Genomic DNA, 22,561 nt, shown 5'->3' on the forward strand with positions numbered 1-22,561 from the left:
TTCCCTTCCTGGTTATTCCCATCAACTGTACCAAACAGAGCGATAAATGGGTCTGGGGCTATAACTCCATCAAAGAATTTAGATAAGTAATTAAAAATGAGAGCCCAGTAAGCATGTAACTTAGGACATGTCCAAAATAAGTGGGTCAAAGTCCCCTCATCCTGTTTGCACCTCTCACACAGTGGTGTGGTGTCTGGTAATATTTTTATAACCTCTGAGTAATGTAACCTGTGTATCACCTTAAACTGAACAGGGTTGTGTTTGGCATTCACTGAACTGTGGTTTATATTCCTGAGTGTATCTACCCAGTCCTCATCTGAGATTTCTGAACCAAATTCCTGCTCCCAAGCCCTTTTAATAGTGTCTGTAGATACCTCTATGTGGGCCTGTAGCACATCATAAAGTCTATAGACCGACCCTTTTGAATGGGGTTTGAAAAGGATAAAGCTATCTATCTAATGTAGGATTATTTGGCTTAATGCCATACTGTGGGATATGTGCCCTTAAGAAATTCCTGATTTGGAGGTATCTGAAAAAATGTGTTGCTGGCATGTTAAAATAAATCCTCTAAAGGATCCGACCCTTTCCCCCCCAATTTTCACCCAAAATGACATACCCAAATCTAACTGCCTGTATCTCAGGCATTGAAGCAAGGATATGCATATTCTTGATACCATTTGGAAGGAAACACTTTGAAGTTTGTGGAAAGGTGAAATGAATGTAGGAGAATAAAACACATTAGATCTGGTAAAAGAAAACACAAAGAAAAAAACAACAATTTTTTTGTACCATCATCTTTGAAATGCAAGAGAAAGGCCATAGTGTATTATTCCAGACCAGGTGCAATTTAGATTTTGGCCACTAGATGGCAGCAGTGTATGTGCAACGTTTTAGACTGATCCAATGAACCATTGCATTTCTGTTCATATTTTAAAATCAAAACTGTTCAAATATGCCTAACTGGTTTATTAATAACTTTTCAAACTCATAACTGTGCACTCTCCTCAAACAATAGCATGGTATTATTTCACTGTAATAGCTACTGTAAATTGGACAGTGCAGTTAGATTAACAAGAATTTAAGCTTTCTGCCAAAATCAAATATGTCTATGTCCTGGGAAATTCTCTTGTTACTTACAACCTGATGCTAATCGCATTAACCTACGTTAACTAAACCGTCCCGTGGGGGACCCACCGGTCCTGAAGAAGGTTTACCCTGTAACTGTTGAAATTAAGCTAAATGACCATCAATGTATAAAAGTTGATTGTTGTGAAACCCCTTCTCCCTCCACTGTGAAAACACCATATCATCCAATGCAGGGTGGAAAGAATGAAATCAGGCAAATTGGGCAGTCAAGGTATATATTGGGTATGTTAAGAAAATACCTCATCTGTTTCCAGATCCTAAGAGTGTGACAAATGACTGGGTTAAAGTCATAAGAGGCTTTTTTCACACATTCTGGGCTATTAATAAGTACAGGGAGCGATGAGCGTCGACAGGAGGCCTGCTCAATCAAAAGTCATGAAGGCATATCATTCTGACAGATCCCAGGTAAACTTTCCCTCCAGAAAGACACAATGTTCAGATTGGCAGCACAATAATACAGTTTAAAGTGAGGAAGGCCAAACCCCCCCCTCATTTATGCAATCTTGTACTTGCATAAATGCTTCTTTGAAATTCTGGCTGCCTTGCTATCCTATAAAAATGCAACTACTATTGAATCCAGTTTCTTAAAATAGCTTTGTGGTATGAAATTGGGTAGACATAGGAAGAGGTAAAGAAACCTGGGGGTAGGACAACCATTTTAATAGAGTTCATACAACCAACCAAGGAAATATTCCAAAAATCTATATTTGTTTAAGCTGATGATTTTCATTTCCCAATTTGTTTTCAATAGCTGATCAAATTTTCTTGTCACTACAATTTGTACATCACAGTTCTAAACGGGGTAGATTGCAGAAATTGGAAAGCTGCCGCGGTCCTCCCACCTCTTCTAAGGGGGAGACACTCTAGACCCAAACTGCTACAGAGCTTTATCTATCATATCCGTCCTTTCTAAGGTCTTCGAAAGCCAAGTTAACAAACAGATCACCGACCATTTCGAAACCCACCGTACCTTCTTCGCTATGCAATCTGGTTTCCAAGCTGGTCATGGGTGCACCTCAGCCACGCTCAAGATCCTAAACCATATCATAACCTCCATCCATAAGAGACAATACTGTGCAGCAGTATTCATAGACCTGGCCAAGGCTTTCGACTGTCAATCACCACATTCTTATCGGCAGACTCAACAGCCTTGGTTTCTCAAATGACTGCCTCGCCTGGTTCACCAACTACTTCTCAGACAGAGTTCAGTGTGTGAAATCGAAGGGCCTGTTCTCCGGAACTCTGGCAGTCTCTATGGGGGTGCCACAGGGTTCAATTCTTGGGCCAACTCTCTTCTCTGTATACATCAATGATGTCGCTCTTGCTGCTGGTGATTCTCTGATCCACATCTACGCAGACGACACCATTTTGTATACTTCTGACCCTTCTTTGGACACCGTGTTAACAAACCTCCAGACGAGCTTCAATGCCATACAACTCTCCTTCCGTGGCCTCCAACCTCTTAAATGCAAGTAAAACGAAATGCATGCTCTTCAACCGATCGCTACCAGCACCTGCCCGCCCGTCCAGCATCACTACTCTGGATGGTTCTGACTTAGAATATGTGTACATCTACAAATACCTAGGTGTCTGGTTAGACTGTAAACTCTCCTTCCAGACTCACATCAAACATCTCCAATCCAAAGTTAAATCTAGAATTGGCTTCCTATTTCGCAACAAAGCATCCTTCACTCATAATACCAAACATACCCTCGTAAAACTGACCATCCTACCGATCCTTGACTTCGGCGATGTCATTTACAAAATAGCCTCCAACACTCTACTCAGCAAACTGGATGCAGTCTATCACAGTGCCATCCGTTTTGTCACCAAAGCCCCATATACTACCCACCACTGCGACCTGTACGCTCTCATTGGCTGGCCCTCGCTTCATATTCGTCGCCAAACCAACTGGCTCCAGGTCATCTATAAGTCTTTGCTAGGTAAAGCCCTGCCTTATCTCAGCTCACTGGTCACCATAGCAGCACCCACCAGTAGCATGAGTTCCAGCAGGTATATTTCACTGGTCACCCCCAAAGCCAATTCCTACTTTGGCCGCCTTTCCTTCCAGTTCTCTGCTGCCAATGACTGGAACGAATTGCAAAATTCACTGAAGCTGGAGATTCATATCTCCCTCACTAACTTTAAGCACCAGCTGTCAGAGCAGCTTACAGATCACTGCACCTGTACATAGCCCATCTTGTAAATAGCCCATCCAACTACCTCATCCTCAGACTGTTATTTACTTTTTTGCACGCCAATATCTCTACTTGCACATTCATCTTCTGCACACCGATCAATCCAGTGTTTAGTTGCGAAATTGTAAGTATTTTGCCACTATGACCTATTTATTGCCTTACCTCCCTTATCTTATCTCATTTGCACACACTGTATATTTACTTTTTTTCTTCTATTGTGTTATTGACTGTATGTTTGTTTATTCCATGTGTAACTCTGTGGTTGTTTGTGTCGCACTGCTTTGCTTTACCTTGGCCAGGTCGCAGTTGTAAATGAGAACTCGTTCTCAACTAGCCTAACTGGTTAAATAAAGGTGAAATAATAATATTATTATTCTAATTTTTTTTTTATACGTTGAAAAGGTGTCTCAAATTGTAGTATATCCAGTCGTGGCCAAAAGTTTTGAGAATGACACAAATATAAATTTTCACTATGTCTGCTGCCTCAGTTTGTATGATGGCAATTTGCATATACTCCAGAATGTTATGAAGAGTGATCAGATGAATTGCAAAGTCCCTCTTTGCCATGCAAATGAACTGAATCCCAAAACATTTCCACTGCATTTCAGCCCTGCCACAAAAGGACCAGCTAACATGTCAGTAAATCTCTCGTTAACACAGGTGTGAGTGTTGACGAGGACAAGGCTGGAGATCACTCTGTCATGCTGATTGAGTTCGAATAACAGACTGGAAGCTTCAAAAGAAGGGTGTGCTTGGAATCATTGTTCTTCCTCTGTCAACCATGGTTACCTGCAAGGAAACACGTGTCGTCATCATTGCTTTGCACAAAAAGGGCTTCATAGGCAAGGATATTGCTGCCAGTAAGATTGCACCTAAATCAACCATTTATCGGATCATCAAGAACTTCAAGGAGAGTGGTTCAATTGTTGTGAAGAAGGCTTCAGGGCTCCCAAGAAAGTCCAGCAAGCGCCAGGACCGTCTCCTAAAGTTGATTCAGCTGGGGGATCGGGGCACCACCAGTACAGAGCTTGCTCAGGAATGGCAGCAGGCAGGTGTGAGTGCATCTGCCCGCACAGTGAGGCGAAGACTTTTGGAGGATGGACTAGTGTCAAAAAGGGCAGCAAAGAAGCCACTTCTCTCCAGGAAAAACATCAGGGACAGACTGATATTCTGCAAAAGGTAAAGGGATTGAAATGCTGAGGACTGGGGTAAAGTCATGTTCCCTGATGAATCCCCTTTCCGATTGTTTGGGGCATCCTGAAAAAAGCTTGTCCGGAGAAGACAAGGTGAGCGCTACCATCAGTCCTGTGTCATGCCAACAGTAAAGCATCCTGAGACCATTCATGTGTGGGGTTGCTTCTCAGCCAAGGGAGTGGGCTCACTCACAATTTTGCCTAAGAACACAGCCATGAATAAAGAATGGTACCAACACATTCTCCGAGAGCAACTTCTCCCTACCATCCAGGAACAGTTTGGTGACGAACAATGCCATAAGGCAAAAGGGATAACTAAGTGGCTCGGGGAACAAAACATAGATATTTTGGGTCCATGGCCAGGAAACTCCCCAGACCTGACAAACAAAACCCCACAAATTCTGACAAACTCCAAGCATTGATTATGCAAGAATGGGCTGCCATCAGTCAGGATGAGGCCCAGAAGTTAATTGACAGCATGCCAGGGCGGATTGCAGAGGTCTTGAAAAAAAAGGGTCAACACTGCAAATATTGACTCTTTGCATCAACTTCATATAATTGTCAATAAAAGCCTTTGACACTTATAATTATACTTCAGCATTCAATAGTAACATCTGACAAAAAATATCTAAAGACACTGAAGCAGCAAACTTTGTGGAAATTGATATTTGTGTCATTCTCAAAACCTTTGGCCACGACTGTACACACTACCGTTCAAAAGTTTGGGGTCACTTAGAAATGTCCTTGTTTTTGAAAGAAAATCTAATTTTTTGTCCATTAAAATAATAATGAAATTGATCAGAAATACTGCGTAGACATTGTTAATGTAGTCAATGACTATTGTAGCAGGAAACGGCTTATTTTTTATTGAATATCTACGTTGGCGTACAGAGGCCCAATATCAGCAACCATCACTCGTGTTCCAATGGCACGTTGTGTTAGCTAATCCAAGTTTATCATTTTAAAAGGCTAATTGATCATTAGAAAACCCTTTTGCAATTATGTTAGCACAGCAAAAAACTGTTGTCCTGATTAAAGAAGCAATAAAACTGGCCTTCTTTAGACTAGCTGAGTATCTGGAGCATCAGGATTTGTGGGTTCGATTACAGGCGCAAAATGGCCAGAAACAAAGACCTTTCTTCTGAAACTCGTCAGTCTATTCTTGTTCTGAGAAATGAAGGCTATTCCATGCGAGAAATTGCCAAGAAACTGAAAATCTCATACAACGCTGTGTACTACTCCCTTCACAGAACAGTGCAAACTGGCTCTAACCAGAATAGAAGGAGTAGGAGGCCCCGGTGCACAACTGAGCAAGAGGACAAGTACATTAGAGTGTCTAGTTTGAGAAACAGACACCTCACAAGTTCGCAAATGGCAGCTTCATTAAATAGTACCCGCAAAACACCACTCTCAACATCAACAGTGAAGAGGCAACTCTGGGATGCTGGCCTTCTAGGCAGAGTTGCAAAGAAAAAGCCATATCTCAGACTGGCCAATAAAAATTAAAGATTAAGATAGGTAAAAAAACACAGACAGAGGAAGATTGTAAAAAAGTGTTATGGACAGAGTTTGAGGTGTTCGGACCACAAAGAAGAACATTCGTGAGACGTAGAAAAAATGAAAAGATGCTGGAGAAGTGCTTGAAGCCATCTGTCAAGCATGGTGAAGGCAATGTGATGGTCTGGGGGTGCTTTGGTGGTGATAAAGTGGGAGATTTGTACAAGTTAAAAGTGATCTTGAAGGAAGGCTATCACTCCAATTTGCAACGCCATGCCATACACTGTGGACGGCGCTTAATTGGAGCCAATTTCCTCATACAACAGGACAATGACCCAAAGCACAGCTCCAAACTATGCAATAATTATTTAGGGAAGAAGCAGTCAGCTGGTATTCTGTCTATAATGGACTGGCCCGCACAGTCACCGGATCTCAACCCTATTGAGCTGTTGTGGGAGCAGCCTATGGTACGTAAGAAGTGCCCATCAAGCCAATCGAACCTGTGGGAGGTGCTTCAGGAAGCATGGGGTGAAATCTATTCAGATTACCTCAACAAATTGACAACTAGAATGCCAAAGGTCTGCAAGGCTGTAATAGCTGTAAATTGAGGATTCTTTGACGAAAGCAAAGTTTGAAGGACACAATTATTTCAATTAAAAATAATTATTTATAACCTTGTCAACGTCTTGACTATATTTCCAATTCATTTTGCAACTCATTTCATGTATGTTTTCATAGAAAACAAGGATATTTCTAAGTGACCCCAAACTTTTGAATGGTAGTGTATGTCGGCCTGGGATAAAACCTGTCTGGTCAGGGTGTATGATGTCAGAAATATATTCTTCCAATCGGATTGCCAATATTTTTGTCAACACCTTATTTTCTATGGGGAGCCACGAAACGGGGCGATAAGACAACATCTCCATGGAATCTATCTTTTTTCAAGATCAGTGCTATAGTAGCCTCATGCAGTGTTTGCGTGAGTTTGCCATTTTCTTTGGAATGTTTAGACATTCGCAACAGAAGTGGCGCTAGACTGGCGCAGTACTTCTTATAGAATTATATTACAGATCCATCGGGCCAAGGGGCCTTGCTGTTTGTAAATTGTGCTATCACTGTGTTAATCTCCTTTAAAAGTTATCCCGGCATCGAGTGCAGCCGCTGCGCACTAGTTTAGGAAGTTCACATTCAGTGAGAAAGCGTTCCATAGTTTGTGGATCAGCAGCATCGCATTTCGATTGATATAGCTATGAGTATAATATTCATTAATATCCTGCAGATTTGTTACTATTTTACCATTCTTCTATTTTATGAATAGCTCTAGATGCCTGTACGTGCTTTAGCTGTCTTGCTAATCATTTATGTGGTTTGTCACCCAGTTCAAAATAACTTTGTTGCATTCTAGCAAGTAAAGAGCTCACCCGTTTTGAAAGGATGGTATTGTATTCATATTTAAACTTTGTGATCTTCTCAAGGACTGCATTCGAGGAAATCTCGTTTGCCTAACTCTTATCATTTCTTTCAGCCTAGTATTGGTGCGTTTCTTCCTCTCCGATGTATATGAAATAATGTGACCTCTAATCACAGCCTTGAGAGATTCCCAAAGGGTAGAGTCGTCAACATCCCCCATGTCATTAGCTCCAAGGAAAAACGTTATCTGCTCCTTCAAATACTGACAAAAAGTATCATCTTTCAATAAGTGAGCGTCTAAGCGCCACGGACGACGACCTGCATACATATTGTCCAGTTTCAGCACCATGGACAGCGGAGAGTGGTCTGTAAGTAGAATCGGGTGACAGGTAACCAACACAGCTGCTGAAATTAGTTGAGTCCAACAAAAAATTGTCAATTCTGGAATATGATTTATGAACTGACGAGAAGAAAGAATAATCCCTATCTGTTGGGTGTGTCAGCATCCAAATATAGACAATGTTAAGGGTTGTCATCAATATATTTAGACAGACACTGGCATTTGATTGTTGGAGTGACCTTGATAGCTGTTTATCTAAAAGAGGATCTAGTCTCCTCCAACAATAACACTTGTATCCAACATATTTGGTCTTAAACACTCTTTGAAAAAATTATGGATCATCGAAGTTGGGTCCATATAAATTGACCAAGGTTATTGGTATCGAATTCAGTGTACCAGCCACAATAATATACCGACCATTAGGATCTGAAATCGAGGATGAGTAAATACAAGGAATGTTTTTCCTTATCAGGATTCTTCTCCCTCTCACTTTTGCATCAAAATGATAGTGGTATATCTGATTGATCCAGCTGACTCGTAGTTTGGCCTGAGCCGAGCGTTTAATATGACTTTCTTGAAGAAGCACTGTGTCAGTGGCCAGTGATTTAAGATGAGAAAAAAACCTTGGCTCTTTTCACAACATGACCTAAGCCATTGCAGTTCCAACTGACTATCTTTATTCCACCAGGTCTACTCTGTGCTCTTTATTCCACCTGGTCTACTCTGTGCTCTTTATTCCACCTGGTCTACTCTGTGCTCTTTATTCCACCTGGTCTACTCTGTGCTCTTTATTCCACCTGGTCTACTCTGTGCTCTTTATTCCACCAGGTCTACTCTGTGCTCTTTATTCCACCAGGTCTACTCTGTGCTCTTTATTCCACCAGGTCTACTCTGTGCTCTTTATTCCACCAGGTCTACTCTGTGCCCGGTCACTATGTGGCATTTCTTATTTTAGAGCAAATTGTTTCTGTCATATAAAATCCAAAAGAAAACGTCCCGCCGTGCGGGAGCTTGTCATGCCGCCTGTATTAATAAACGTGAACATAAAACACAGACCCCGTCCCCCCTCCCGTCCCTTTACTGAGTGACTTCCCCAAACGAAGCACTCCTTGACTAACACACAAACCTTAGGGTGCCTAGACATAACACTTAAACTCGGCACCTATAGATGCTCTGCATATAAACAAAGATTAAATAACACATAACTCTCACGTTAGGGGGTGAGTGGGACTAAAACATGATATTGCTTATGTGACATTGTTTAGCCTAACATCTCAACCATCATTATAAGTCCCCATTTCTGATCGAAAAGACATCGGCAGAAAATTCAAAACACATTCCTGGCCTGTATTTGGCCACTTAGCCGGCTGACACAGCAGTTTTGTATCGTCAGACAGGGAGCTTGCTTGACAAGAACAGTTCGGCTTCTTTTGGGTTGTCAAACGTACAGTTGATCTGTCGACTGTCACCTTAAACTGAGCTGGGAAGAGGAATCCGTATAGGATGTTGGCCGCCGTGCATTTTGCCCTGCAACTTATAATACTCTTTCCGTTGGTTCCTCCAAAGTAAGATCTGGGTAGAAAGACACCCTGGCTCTGTTGTAGTTAAAACTTCTTATGGCTGAGATCCCGTTAACGGGATCGACTTGACAACAGCCAGTGAAAGTGCAGGGCGCCAAATTCAAACAACAGAAATCTCATCAATAAAATTCCTCAAACATACAAGTATTTTACACCATTTTAAAGAAAAACTTGTTGTAAATCCAGCCACAGTGTCCGATTTCAAAAAGGCTTTACCACGAAAGCACACCAAACGATGATGTTAGGTCAGTACCTAGTCACAGAAAAACACAGCCATTTTTCCAGCCAAAGAGAGGAGTCACAAAAAGCAGAAATAGAGATAAAATGAATCACTAACCTTTGATGATCTTCATCAGATGACACTCATAGGACTTCATGTTACACAATACATGTATGTTTTGTTCGATAAAGTTCATATTTATATCCAAAAATCTTAGTTTACATTGGCGCGTTATGTTCAGTAATGTTTTGCCTCCAAAACATCCGGTGATTTTGCAGAGAGCCACATCAATTTACAGAAATACTCATAATAAACATTGACAAAAGATACAAGTATTATACATGGAACTTTAGATAAACTTCTCCTTAATGCAACCGCTGTGTCAGATTTCAAAAAACTTTACGGAAAAAGCACACCATGCTATAATCTGAGTACAGCGCTCAGAGCCCAAACAAGCCATACAGTTATCCGCCATGTTGTGGGGTCAACAGAAGTGAGAAATAGTATTATAAATATTCACTTACCTTTGATGATCTTCATCAGAATGCACTCCCAGGAATCCCAGTTCGATAACGTCCATAATTTATATCCAAATACCTTCTTTTTGTTCGCGCGTTTAGTTCCAAAATCCAAATTGATGATGCGCATGTCAGACGAAAAGTCAAAAAATTCCATTACAGTTCGTAGAAACATGTCAAACGATGAATAGAATCAATCTTTAGGATGTTTTTATATGCATATCTTAGCTTCTGGGACTGAGTAGCAGGCAGTTTACTCTGGGCACCTTATTCATCCAAGCTACTCAATACTGGTCCCGTGTGGCTCAGTTGGTAGAGCATGGCGCTTGCAACGCCAGGGTTGTGGGTTCATTCCCCACGGGGGGACCAGGATGCATATGTATGAACTTTCCAATTTGTAAGTCGCTCTGGATAAGAGCGTCTGCTAAATGACTTAAATGTAATGTAAATGTACTGCCCCCAGCCATAAGAAGTTAAGGGGAACTTTTGACTAGCCAGCTTGAGGATGAGATCCCTGGTCTGGGGATAGTGCAGCCGTGCGATGAATGGCCTTGAGGCCTCGCCCTTGGCTGGCTTCGTTGCCTGTGATCTGTGTGCGCGGTTGATCAGGATGGGAGTTTTGAAGTGTTCACTCCCCAGCAGTGCCGGTAGATAAATATTCAGATGTTCGGGCGTCTTGAATGCGATTCAAGCATTTCCTGTCGGACTTTCAGTGTTTTGTTGTGCACTGTTCCTCAATGTCCTGTAGCCTGGCCTCGTGATGAACTGTTGTCTGCTCAACCTCATGCACCCTGCCCTTGGTTGCCTTCACAGTTTCAGACAAAGTCCTAATACTCGTTGAGATGTCAGCCAACCATGTGTCCACCTTTTTTCTTAGTGAGTTTATAGCGGCCAGTCGGTCACTTGGAGTAGGTTCTGTGGGGAGCTCGTGGGTTGGCGATGTTGACATTGGTTCGTTTTCTGTCTCATCCAAATTAGCTTGTTTAGCGCCCCCTTTTTTGATGCTTTTTCCTTTTGTCATATTGTCAGACAATGTTTGAAGTTATAGGTTGTGAGAGATTAAGATAAATATGAAATTATTTTTAAATTGAGCGGCGCTCTAACAAAACACATATATTCCATAGCACACTCTCTAGCGCCCCCCCAGCTCCCCATCTTTGCTTCGTCAAACAAAATGAAAAAAAGAGAGAAATAGTAATGCTGTCTTTTTGTAGGCACTACCAACTCCATGGTTCGCTGGACAAAGCCTATGGGGAAATTAATGGAGTTTTTGTAGGGTTTTTGGAGAAAGCTGAAAATAAGGTCTGTGGTAAGCACAGGCTTAGGAGATCTTATACATTTTGGTCTATGAGATAATCTTCAACAGCTAACACACCATTTTTTTGCATTTATGTAATTTAAAAAAGCACAAAGCACATAAAGGCTTCATAATTCCTAAAGGTCATGTTAACTGACTGATATTATATCATAAAACAAAACATAAGATCTCCTAAGCCTGTGTTAACCTCTGACCTTATTTTCAGTGTTTATCCAAAAACCATATTCTTTCCCCACAGGAATAGCTGAACGAACCAGAGGTAACTAATTTCCGTTATTTAGGAGCTGGAGAGCTCCATAACAGCAACCGTGGGGTGGACAGTTGCGCTGTTACTGGGGAAGGTTATCTAAGGTCTCTACCACAATACACCTGTCACTCCTGAAACTCAGGGCAGATGGGGAGGAATTTACAACTTCCACACTTCTCTTAAATTTAGCCCAGCACTGATGAAAACAGCAGAAGTTCTGCGCTCCAAGAGAGGGGTTGGGGGGGTCTGGTATGTCTTTCATTGTCCCTTCTTCCCCTGTCGGCTCTCTCTGGCTTGTGACTGATAGCAAGGAGGCAGGGAGGAAACCAACCCATACAAGCCCAACCTACAGTGTAGAACTGTCGGCTAATGGCATCAGCCTCTAACAATGCCATTTCTACAATCTAACACCACATCAGTAACAGAATCAAATTATAAACCGGGTAGTTTGGGTCCTGGTTAACAGACAATATACCACAGGTATGACACAATATTACCTGTTTGCTGTTCTAATTAAGTTGGTAACCAGTTTATAATAGCAATAAGGCACCTCAGGGGGTTGCGGTAGGGCTAAGGGCTGTATCCAGGCACACTATTGAAACATAGCGGGGGCATGATGACGAGAGAGAGAGACGGACAGAGAGAAAAGAGAGCGTGGCCTTGATGACATTTCAACATTTCATTTCATCAAAACAGCTGCTGAAGACAGACGAGACAGAGAGACAGACAGCAAGAGACAGAGACAGGGGTGTTGACCTTTAACAGTGTAGGATTTGAAAAATGACAAAGCTGTGAAAGGAAAGATGGTTGTGTCCCAAACAGCACTCTATTCCCTATAGAGTGCACTACTTAAGACCACTATAGTGGACTATATAGGGAATAGTGTGCTATTTGGGACACAGATCGAAGCCTCCTGTTGACACTGACCTGCTCCACCCACACCCCCTAGCCCTCCTCTGGAGCCCACAAGATCATGGTCTTGTCCATAGACACAGAGAGCAGGCTCAGAGACTGATGCTGGTCGCATCCTGTAGGGGGAGTTGCCCCTAGAAGCTGATCTGGGGTCAGTTTGTGCATTTCCCCCACTAATGATTAAGTTTAGGATTGGGGCAGGGGAAGTGGATCCTAGATTTGTACCTAGGGGAAACCCCCTGGAACCACAATACAGCATATGCAGGTTGGATGGGTAAAAAATCATGACAGAACTGCAGCAGGCAGGCAGACAGACAGTGAGTGATGTGAACTAATAAAAGAGTTTAGGGGTCACCCTTTCTGATTTCATGGGTGTATGGTAGGCCCATCAAACAAATCACTCCCTCCAACTAATGAAATCATTGAGTGGTATGGCACCACCACATCACAGTGAAATAAGAAAAGTCTGATCAGGGACTGAATGGTGTATAGGTTGACAGTACAGTACCTTTGATGACAAGGGTCTGCCAGTGGACTCCATAGACCTTGTTCTCGTGTCCGGCCAGGACTGACTCTAGGGTCACTGCAAACACTGAGGAGGCATCTGGGGAGAGGAGACAACATACATAGACTACATGACCAAAAGTATGTGGACACCTGCTCATGAAACATCTCATTCCAAAATCATGGGCATTAATATGGAGTTGGTCCTCCCTTTGCCGCTATAACAGCCTTCAACTCTTCTGGAAATGCTTTCCACTAGATGTTGGAACATTGCTGTGGGGACATGCTTCCATTCAGACACAAGAGCATTAGTGAGGTCGGGCATTGATGTTGGGCGATTAGGCCTGGCTCAGTCGGCATTCCAATTCATCCCAAAGGTGTTCGATTGGATTGAGGTCAGGGTTCTGTGCAGGCCAGTCAAGTTCTTCCACACCGATCTCAACAAACCATTTCTGTATGGACCTCGCTTTGGGCACAGTCATGCTTAAACAGGAAAGGGCCTTCCCCAGATTGTTACCACAAAGCTGGAAGCACAGAATCTTCTAGAATGTCATTGTATGCTGTAGCCCGAACCATGAAAAACAGCCCCAGACCATTATTCCTTCAACACCAAACTTTACAGTTGGAACTAGGCATTGGGACAGGTAGCGTTCTCCTGACATCTGCCAAATCCATATTAGTCCATGGGAATGGCAGATGGTGAAACCAGAGTCCAATGGCGGAGGGCTTTACACCACTCCAGCCGACGCTTGGCATTGCGCATGATCTTAGGCTTGTTTGTGCGGTTGCTCGGCCATGGAAACCCATTTCATGAAGCCCCCGACGAACAGTTCTTGTGCTGACGTTGCTTCCAGAGGCAGTTTGAAACTCAGTAGGGAGTGTTGCAACCGAGGAGAGACATTTTTGCGTGTTACTCGCTTCAGCACTTGGCGATCCCGTTCTGTGAGCTTATGTGGCCTACCACTTCGCGGCTGACCCGTTGTTGCTCCTAGACTTTTCCACTTCACAATAACAGCACTCACAGTTGACCGGGGCAGCTGTAGCAGGGCAGAAATTTGGCAAACTGACTTGTTGGAAAGGTGGCATTCTATGACGGTCCCACGTTGACAGTCACTGAGCTCTTCAGTAAGGCCATTCTACTGCCAGTGTTTCTATGGAGATGGCATGGCTGTGTGCTCGATTTTATACACCTGTCAGCAACGTTGTGGCTGAAATAGCCAAATTCACTAATTTGAAGGGGTATATATACATACTTTTGTATATATAGTGTACATGAATCTTTATTGTACAATCACAAACTCCATCCACATATGTGTGATAACTTAGTCAGTCAAATACATTTTTAGAATCATACGGTTGTTGCCAGGGATCAAACAATCCACATTCCCGACTAAAATAAAACATAAATCCAATGAACATTGGCAATGATGACATTCACATTAATGATCACGTGACTGTTTATTACTACATTAACGCAGATCTTGTTGATAGATAGACATTCATTGTCCTATGAAATCCACAAAAACCTGATGTTTTTATTGCATCATTCATTTTTTTATAAGAAAATTCTTCTAATTAACAGAAATGTTCTAATGAAGCCTGATAACGAATGTCTACTCACCGGTTACTGTCAGTTTAAAGACGTCCTCAGTCATCCTAATGGTGTGTTCATCCTGCGTGTTTCCCTCGGTCCCAGATTTGGCAACCAGCCTCCACACATGGATCAGACAATCCTGAGCACAGCTGGCCAGTAACAGATCCCCCTCTGTACAGCATGGAGGTAGACATTAGTTTGTTTTTATTTAGTATATATTTTTAATTTAAAGGGATCACTCAATTCAAACTGCATCATCATCATCATCACTACAGTTTTTGCTCTGTACTGAAAGTGCTCTATCTTGGAAACTTGACTGCTGACATGCACAATTTTGTGGGTGGACTAATGAACAAAATACCAAAAAATATTTGAGTGAACTGTGCCTTTAATTGTATATATTCCCTATATAGGCCTAGTGCCATTTCAGATTCACTCTAGATAAGATGGCTGAGAAGAGAACACACAACTTCTCAAAACTAAGGCCACCTTGGGAAGAGTAACAGGGAGAGGAGGGGGTTGAAAGGAAGGGGGTGATTAGGTGGCCATGGTAGTATAAGGGGGCCAGGTTGGGCCTTGCCAGGACCCCAGGGTTAACACCCCTATTCCTGCAACAAGAGGGAATCTTCAGTGACCACAGAGTGTCAGAACCTTGGTTGAACCGTGTCTTCCAAAAGTTGGAATTAAAAAGACCCCCAGCTGAACTCAAAGACAGGGCTGCGGAGCCACGCTGCTTGAAGGATACAGTATATCTGAGAGAGGGGTGGAACGAAAGCATTGACTAGGCCCTGCTGCACCCGTTTCATGCATTATAGAAAGACTTCAGTTTGCAAAAGCAAATCAAATTAAGCAAATGCCCCAGTCATAAAAGGATGGATTTTCATTTTATTTTATAGTAGAGAGAGACTGGAGAGAGAGGACTTTTGCAAAGCCTATGGGGCTGGTACATATAAATTAATCTCTGACTGCATCCCATAGGCCTCTGGTCAAAAGTAGTGCACTATGAAGGGAATAGGGTGCCATTTGGGACACAGCATCTCTCTCCACCTCTAATGGCCGCCCAGCTTGGAGTAGTTCATTGACTGAGTGGGATGAGTCCAGTGGAGAGGGCTGGTGAAGGAGATGAAATAGCTTTTACAAACCCTGGGCTGAAACCCAAATTGCATCCTATTCCTTATTATAGTGCGCCACTTTGGACCAGGGCCCATGGGGTTCTGTTCAAAATTAGTGCACTATATTAAGCCCATAGGGTGCCATTTGTGATGTAGGCCTGAACAAAGCACTGCTGGAGTACATCTGGATTGGGTTGCACAACTCAAGTAGGCAGCTGAATATACATATACCAGAAATACTTCCCCATATTTTGTCATAACATCTCTGATTATTAGACAGATTTATGACTAAAATGTAAATGTAAAATAAGGTTGTGAGGAAACAGATCGCTAAACACTGGTGTGGTCCTCACCTAAATACACCCACTCCACACCACAGATCCAATCCTCATGCCCTTGCAAGGAGAAGACTTTCATGAACTGTCAGAGACATGGGGAGAAAAGGCCAGCATCAATGTAAATTAATATGTTTATGAATACAACATACTCGATTTATTGATTTTTACATTACTGTCCATTAATTTGTTGGCCAATGCCAGCTATTTGATTTCGCTCACCTGTCCATTGCACTGCACATACAAATGTGTTCTGCAATCTCGCCACAGCAGGCCAGTATGGGAACTGAAAAATAAATGTATTTTATTAGTCCTGTCACACTTGCTGCTGAAGCCAGGCTGCATTATAACACATTTACATCTACCTCATGTTTTTAAGACAAATTGAGTGAAGGGTGGAAGGGCGCGGGGACAAAGCATCAAACAGAGAACAGGCATGTGAAAGGGAGGAGAGATGACGTGCGGGACACTTCATGCACAAATTGCATTTTTGATATGGGGGCGGGGGGTATCTCCCACCGGCAACCGCCGCCGTAGAAACAGCTTACCTCTGCTGGCTGGCAAAAATGCTAGCGAGACATCCATCATGAAGCCTCTCCCAAACGATATGGTTTGTGTTCACTCCGCTTCAGGGAGAGAGAGGTGGGAAAAAAGTAAAAAATTAGCCTTTATAATAGGGTGTGAGTCATACTTGTACAAAACAGGCACGAAAATTACACAAAAACATTGGGTTCCATACATCACCGACAAGCGTTCCTAAATCAACTGCTCCCAGATTATTTCACTAACTCATCCTAGAGAAGTGAGATGGCTAATCGCTAGGCTAGTTCTTTTGAGGCAAGCTGCAGAGACATTTGTCAAACGGTGACATGTTTTTCTTCTCTCCTTTCGCCAGAAACCCAGGGGTCTTCCAGGCACTAGCAGCACATGCTGGCAGCAGAGCTCCGTCTGGCCTACATAAGACAACACACCCTTAGGACAGACCCCAGACCGCATCCCAAATGGCACCCTATTCCCTATATAGTGCACTACTTTTGACCAGGGCCAATAGGGAATAGGGTGCCATTTGGGACGCAGCCCCAGCCACACGCTCATCTCCATGACTGTCATGTAACATCAACATTCACTCCCCCCCCACACCCGCTAACATACAGAGAGGAAATACCAACCAATAGCACAAAAACACCTAAACACAGAACTAAAATCATGCACAAATGCATCAGATGCTTGATTAGCTTCTGGGAAGAGATGCATGAGATAAGATACACTACATGACCAAAAGTATGTGGACACCTGCTCATGAAACATCTCATTCCAAAATCATGGACATTAATATGGAGTTGGTCACCCCTTTGCTGCCATAACAGCCTTCAACTCTTCTGCGAAGATTTTACACTAGATGTGGGAACATTGCTGTGGGGACTTCCATTCAGCCACAAGAGCATTAGTGATGTCTGGCACTGATGTTGGGTGATAAGGCCAGACTTACAGTCAGGGTTCCAATTCATCCCAAAGGTGTTCGATTGGGTTGAGATCAGGGCTTCAGGGCTCTGCGCAGGCCAGTCAATTCTTCCACACCGATCTCGACAAACCATTTCTGTATGGACCTTGCTTTGTTTACGGGGGAATTGTCTTGCTGAAAGAGGAAAGGGCCATCCCCAAACTGTTGCAACAAAGTTGGAAGCACAGAATGGTCTAGAATGTCATTGTATGCTGTAGCGTTAAGATTTCCCTTCACTGAAACTAAGGGGTCTAGTCCAAACCATGAAAAACAGCCCCAGTCCATTATTCCTCCTCCACCAAACTTTACAGTTGGCACTATGCATTGGGGCAGGTAGCGTTCTTCTGGCATCCGCCAAACCATGATTCGTTCATCGGACTGGCAGATGGTGAAGCGTGATTCATCACTCCAGAGAATGTGTTTCTACTGCTCTAGAATCCAATATGTGCGAGCTTTACACCACTCCAGCCGACGCTTGGCATTGCGCAAGGTGACCTTAGGCTTATGTGCGGCTGCTCGGCCATGGAAACCCATTTCATGAAGCTCCCGACGAACAGTTCTTGTGCTGACGTTGTTTCCAGAGGCAGTTTGGAACTCGGTAGGGAGTCTTGCAACGGAGGACAGACAATTTTTATGTGCAACAGCACTCAGCAATCCCGTTCTGTGAGCTTGTGCGTGGCCTACCACTTCGTGGCTGAGCCGTTGTTGCTCCTAGACGTTTCCACTTCACAATATATACACACATATATACAGTTGAAGTTGGACGTTTACATACACTTAGGTTGGAGTCATTAAAACTTGTTTTTCAACCACCACCAATTTCTTGTTAACAAACTATAGTTTTGGCAAGTCGGTTAGGACATCTACTTTGTGCACGACAGAAGTAATTTTTCCAACAATTGTTTACAGACAGATTATTTCACTGTATCACAATTCCAGTGGGTCAGAAGTTTACATACACTAAGTTGACTGTGCTTTTAAACAGCTTGAAAAATTCCAGAAAATTATGTCATGGTTTTAGAAGCTTCTGATAGGCTAATTGACATCATTTGAGTCAATTGGAGGTGTACCTGTGGATGTATTTCAAGGCCTAACTTCAAACTCAGTGCATCTTTGCTTGACATCATGGGAAAATCTAAAGAAATTAGCCAAGACCTCAGGAAAACAATTGTAGACCTCCACAATCTGGTTCATCCTTGGGAGCAATTTCCAAATGCCTGAAGGTACCACATTCATCTGTACGCAAGTATAAACACCATGGGACCAACCAGCCGTCATACCGCTCAGGAAGGAGACGTGTTCTGTCTCCTAGAGATGAACGTACTTTGGTGCAAAAAGTGCAAATCAATCCCAGAACAACAGCAAAGGACTTTGTGAAGATGCTGGAGGAAACAGGTACAAAAGCATCTATATCCACAGTAAAACGAGTCCTATATCGACATAACCTGAAAGGCCTCTCAGCAAGGAAGAAGCCACTGCTCCAAAACCGTCATAAAAAGCCAGACTACGGTTTGCAACTGCACATGGGGACAAAGATCGTAATTTTTGGAGAAATGTCCTCTGGTCTGATGAAACAAAAATAGAACTGTTTGGCCATAATGAACTTTGTTATGTTTGGAAGAAAAAGGTGGAGGCTTGCAAGCCGAAGAACATCATCCCAACCGTGTAGCACGGGGGTGGCAGCATCATGTTGTGGGGGGTGCTTTGCTGCAGGAGGGACTGGTGCACTTCACAAAACAGATGGCATCATGAGGGAGGAAAATTATGTGGATATATTGAAGCAACATCTCAAGACATCAGTCAGGAAGTTAAAGCTTGGTCGCAAATGGGTCTTCCAAATGGGCAATGACCCCAAGCATACTTCCAAAGTTGTGGCAAAATGGCTTAAGGACAACAAAGTCAAGGTATTGGAGTGGCCATCACAAAGCCATGACCTCGAATCCTATAGAACATTTGTGGGCAGAACTGAAAACGTGTGTGCGAGCAAGGAGGCCTACAAACCTGACTCAGTTACACCAGCTCTGTTAGGAGGAATGGGCCAAAATTCACCCAACTTATTGTGGGAAACTTGTGGAAGGTTACCCAAAACGTTTGACCTAAGTTAAACAATTTAAAGGCAATGCTACCAAATACGAATTGAGTGTATGTAAACTTCTGACCCACTGGGAATGTGATGAAAGAAATTAAAGCTGAAATAAATCATTCAACTATTATTTTGACATTTCACATTCCTAAATTAAAGTTGTGATCCTAACTGACCTAAGACAGTACATTTTTACTGGGATTAAATGTCAGGAATTGTGGAAAAACTGAGTTTAAATGTATTTGGCTAAGGTGTATGTAAAATTCCGACATCAACTGTATATACACCAAACAGATATAGTAAGAATGACATGCATGGTGGAAAACTAGGCAAATCAGTTAAGAAGAAATTCTTATTTACATTGACGGCCTACCCCGGCCAAACCCGAACGACGCTGGGCCAATTGTGCGCCGCCCTATGGGACTCCCAATCACGGTCGGATGTGATGCAGTAACAATAACAGCACTTACAGTTGACCGGGGACAGTTCTAGCAGGGCAGAAATTTGAGGAACTGACTAGTTGGAAAGGTGGCATCCTATGATGGTGCCACGATGAAAGTCACTGAGCTTTTCAGTAAGGCCATTCTACTACCAATGTTTCTCTATGGAGATTGCATGGCTGTGTGCTAAGCTTCTCGTTAGTCGTCGTATACCACAGTCTGTTGACTGTCTGCTAAGCTTCTCGTTATTCGTCGTATACCACAGTCTGTTGACAGTCTGTTGACAGCCGCTACGATACCATCCTATGTTACATGCATCTGACCACGAGAGGTTACTAGGCACAAAACAGAAGAAAACCACAATGGAACAGTATGGGACTACTATCATCCATCCATTAAGAAACGCTTATTTCCATTGCTTTGCTACAGTGTGCACTAATGAATACGACCCAGCATAATAGCCTTGATAAAAACTAACTAATGCCTGCAACCTGGTTCAGGTTATCAGTCAACCTACCAGGGTAGTTACAAACAGGAATGAAATCATCAACATGCATTGATCGCATCTTTACTAATGCTGCAGAAATTCCATCGGATGTAGTGATCACAATACAGTATCTATATCTAGGAGAACCAAAATTCCATCTAGTGTATAAGAGGTCCAACAATACGTTTTGTAGTGATTCCTATGTTGTTGATGTAGAGAATATTTGCTGGTCTGTGGTGTGTAATGAGTAGCAACCAGACGCTGCACTTGACACATTTATGAAATTGCTTATCCCAGTTAGTGCTAGAGGCATCACTACAGATCGGGATTTGATCCCGGGCTGTGTCACAGCTGGCCCAAGACCAGTAGACACATGAGGTGGCGCACAATTGGCCCAGCATCGTCTGGGTTAGGGGAGGGTTTGGCCGGTTGGGATATCCTTGTCCCATCGCGCTCTAAAGACTCCTTGTGGTGGGCCGGGCGCATGCACGCTGACACGGTCACCAGTTGTACAGTGTTTCCTCTGACACATTGGTGCGGCTGACTTCCGGGTTAAGCGAGCAGTGTGTCAAGAAGCAGTGCTGCTTGACGGGGTTGTGTTTCGGAGGACGCATGGCTCTAGACCTTCGCCTCTCCCAAGTCCGTACGGGAGTTGCAGCGATGGGACAAGACTGTAACTACCAATTATATCACGAAAATAGTAGAAAAAATAAATAATAATAATGCTAATAATAATACATCCCCGTGGATTGATGAGGAATGGAAAAAGTGTATGGTTGAGAGGGATGAGGAAAAAGGAATGACAAATAAGTCTGGCTGCACAACAGACTGGCAAACATACTGCAAATTGAGAAATCATTTGACTAAACAGAATAAAAATAAGAAACTACACAATGAAACAAAGATAAATGAAATAAATAATCATAGTAAAAAGCTTTGGAGCACTTTAAATGAAATTATGGGCAAAAAGGCAAATCATTCATTGAATCAGATGGCTCATTCATCACAAAACCCACTGATATTGCCAACTACTTTTCTGATTTTTTTCATTGACAAGATTAGCAAACTTAGGCATTACATGCCAGCAACAAACGCTGACACATCCAAGTATAACTGACAAAATTATGAAAGACAAGCATTGTAATTTTGAATTCCACAAAGTAAGTGTGGAAGAGGTGAAAAAATTATTGTTGTCCATCAACAATGACAAGCCACTGGGTCTGACAACTTGGATGGAAAATTACTGATGATAGAGGACGATATTGCCACTCCTATTTGCCTTCTATCTCCTATCTTCAATCTAAGCCTACTAGAAAGTGTGTGCCCTCAGGCCTGGAAAGAAGCAAAAGTAATGCCTCTACCCAAGAATAGTAAAGCCCCCTTTACTGACTCAAATAGCCGACCAAAGAGACTGTTACCAACCCTTAGTAAACATTGACAAGATACAATGCTATTTTACTGTAAACAAATTGAAAACAGATTTTCAGCATGCTTATAGGGAAGGACATTCAACAATCACAGCACTTACACAAATGCCTGATGATTGGCTGGAAGAAATTGATGACAAAAATATTGTGAGGGCTGTTTTGTTAAGACTTCAGTGTGGCTTTTGACATTATCGAGCATAGTCTGCTGCTGGAAAAATGTATGTATTATGGCTTTCCACCCCCTGCTATAGTGTGGATAAAGAGTTACCTGTCTAACAGAACACAGAGGATGTTCTTTAGTGGAAGCCTCTCGAACATTATCCAGGAATTCCCCAGGGCAGCGGTTTAGGCCCCTTACTTTTTTCAATCTTTAAATCTTTAAATCTTCTGTCTCTATGTATGCGGCTGACTCAACACTATACACGTCAGCTACTACAGCTACTTCAGCGACTGCAACACTTAACAAAGAACTGCAGTTAGTTTCAGAATGGGTGGCAAA

General features: G+C 42.7%; 1 pseudogene; it reads right to left on the reverse strand.

The window, feature by feature from the left end:
* Positions 1-22,561, reverse strand: part of LOC139558885 (elongator complex protein 2-like) — a 62,183-nt pseudogene that overhangs the window by 33,699 nt on the left and 5,923 nt on the right.

The sequence above is a fragment of the Salvelinus alpinus genome, chromosome 29, assembly GCF_045679555.1.
Source record: "Salvelinus alpinus chromosome 29, SLU_Salpinus.1, whole genome shotgun sequence".
Lineage (NCBI taxonomy): Eukaryota > Metazoa > Chordata > Actinopteri > Salmoniformes > Salmonidae > Salvelinus > Salvelinus alpinus.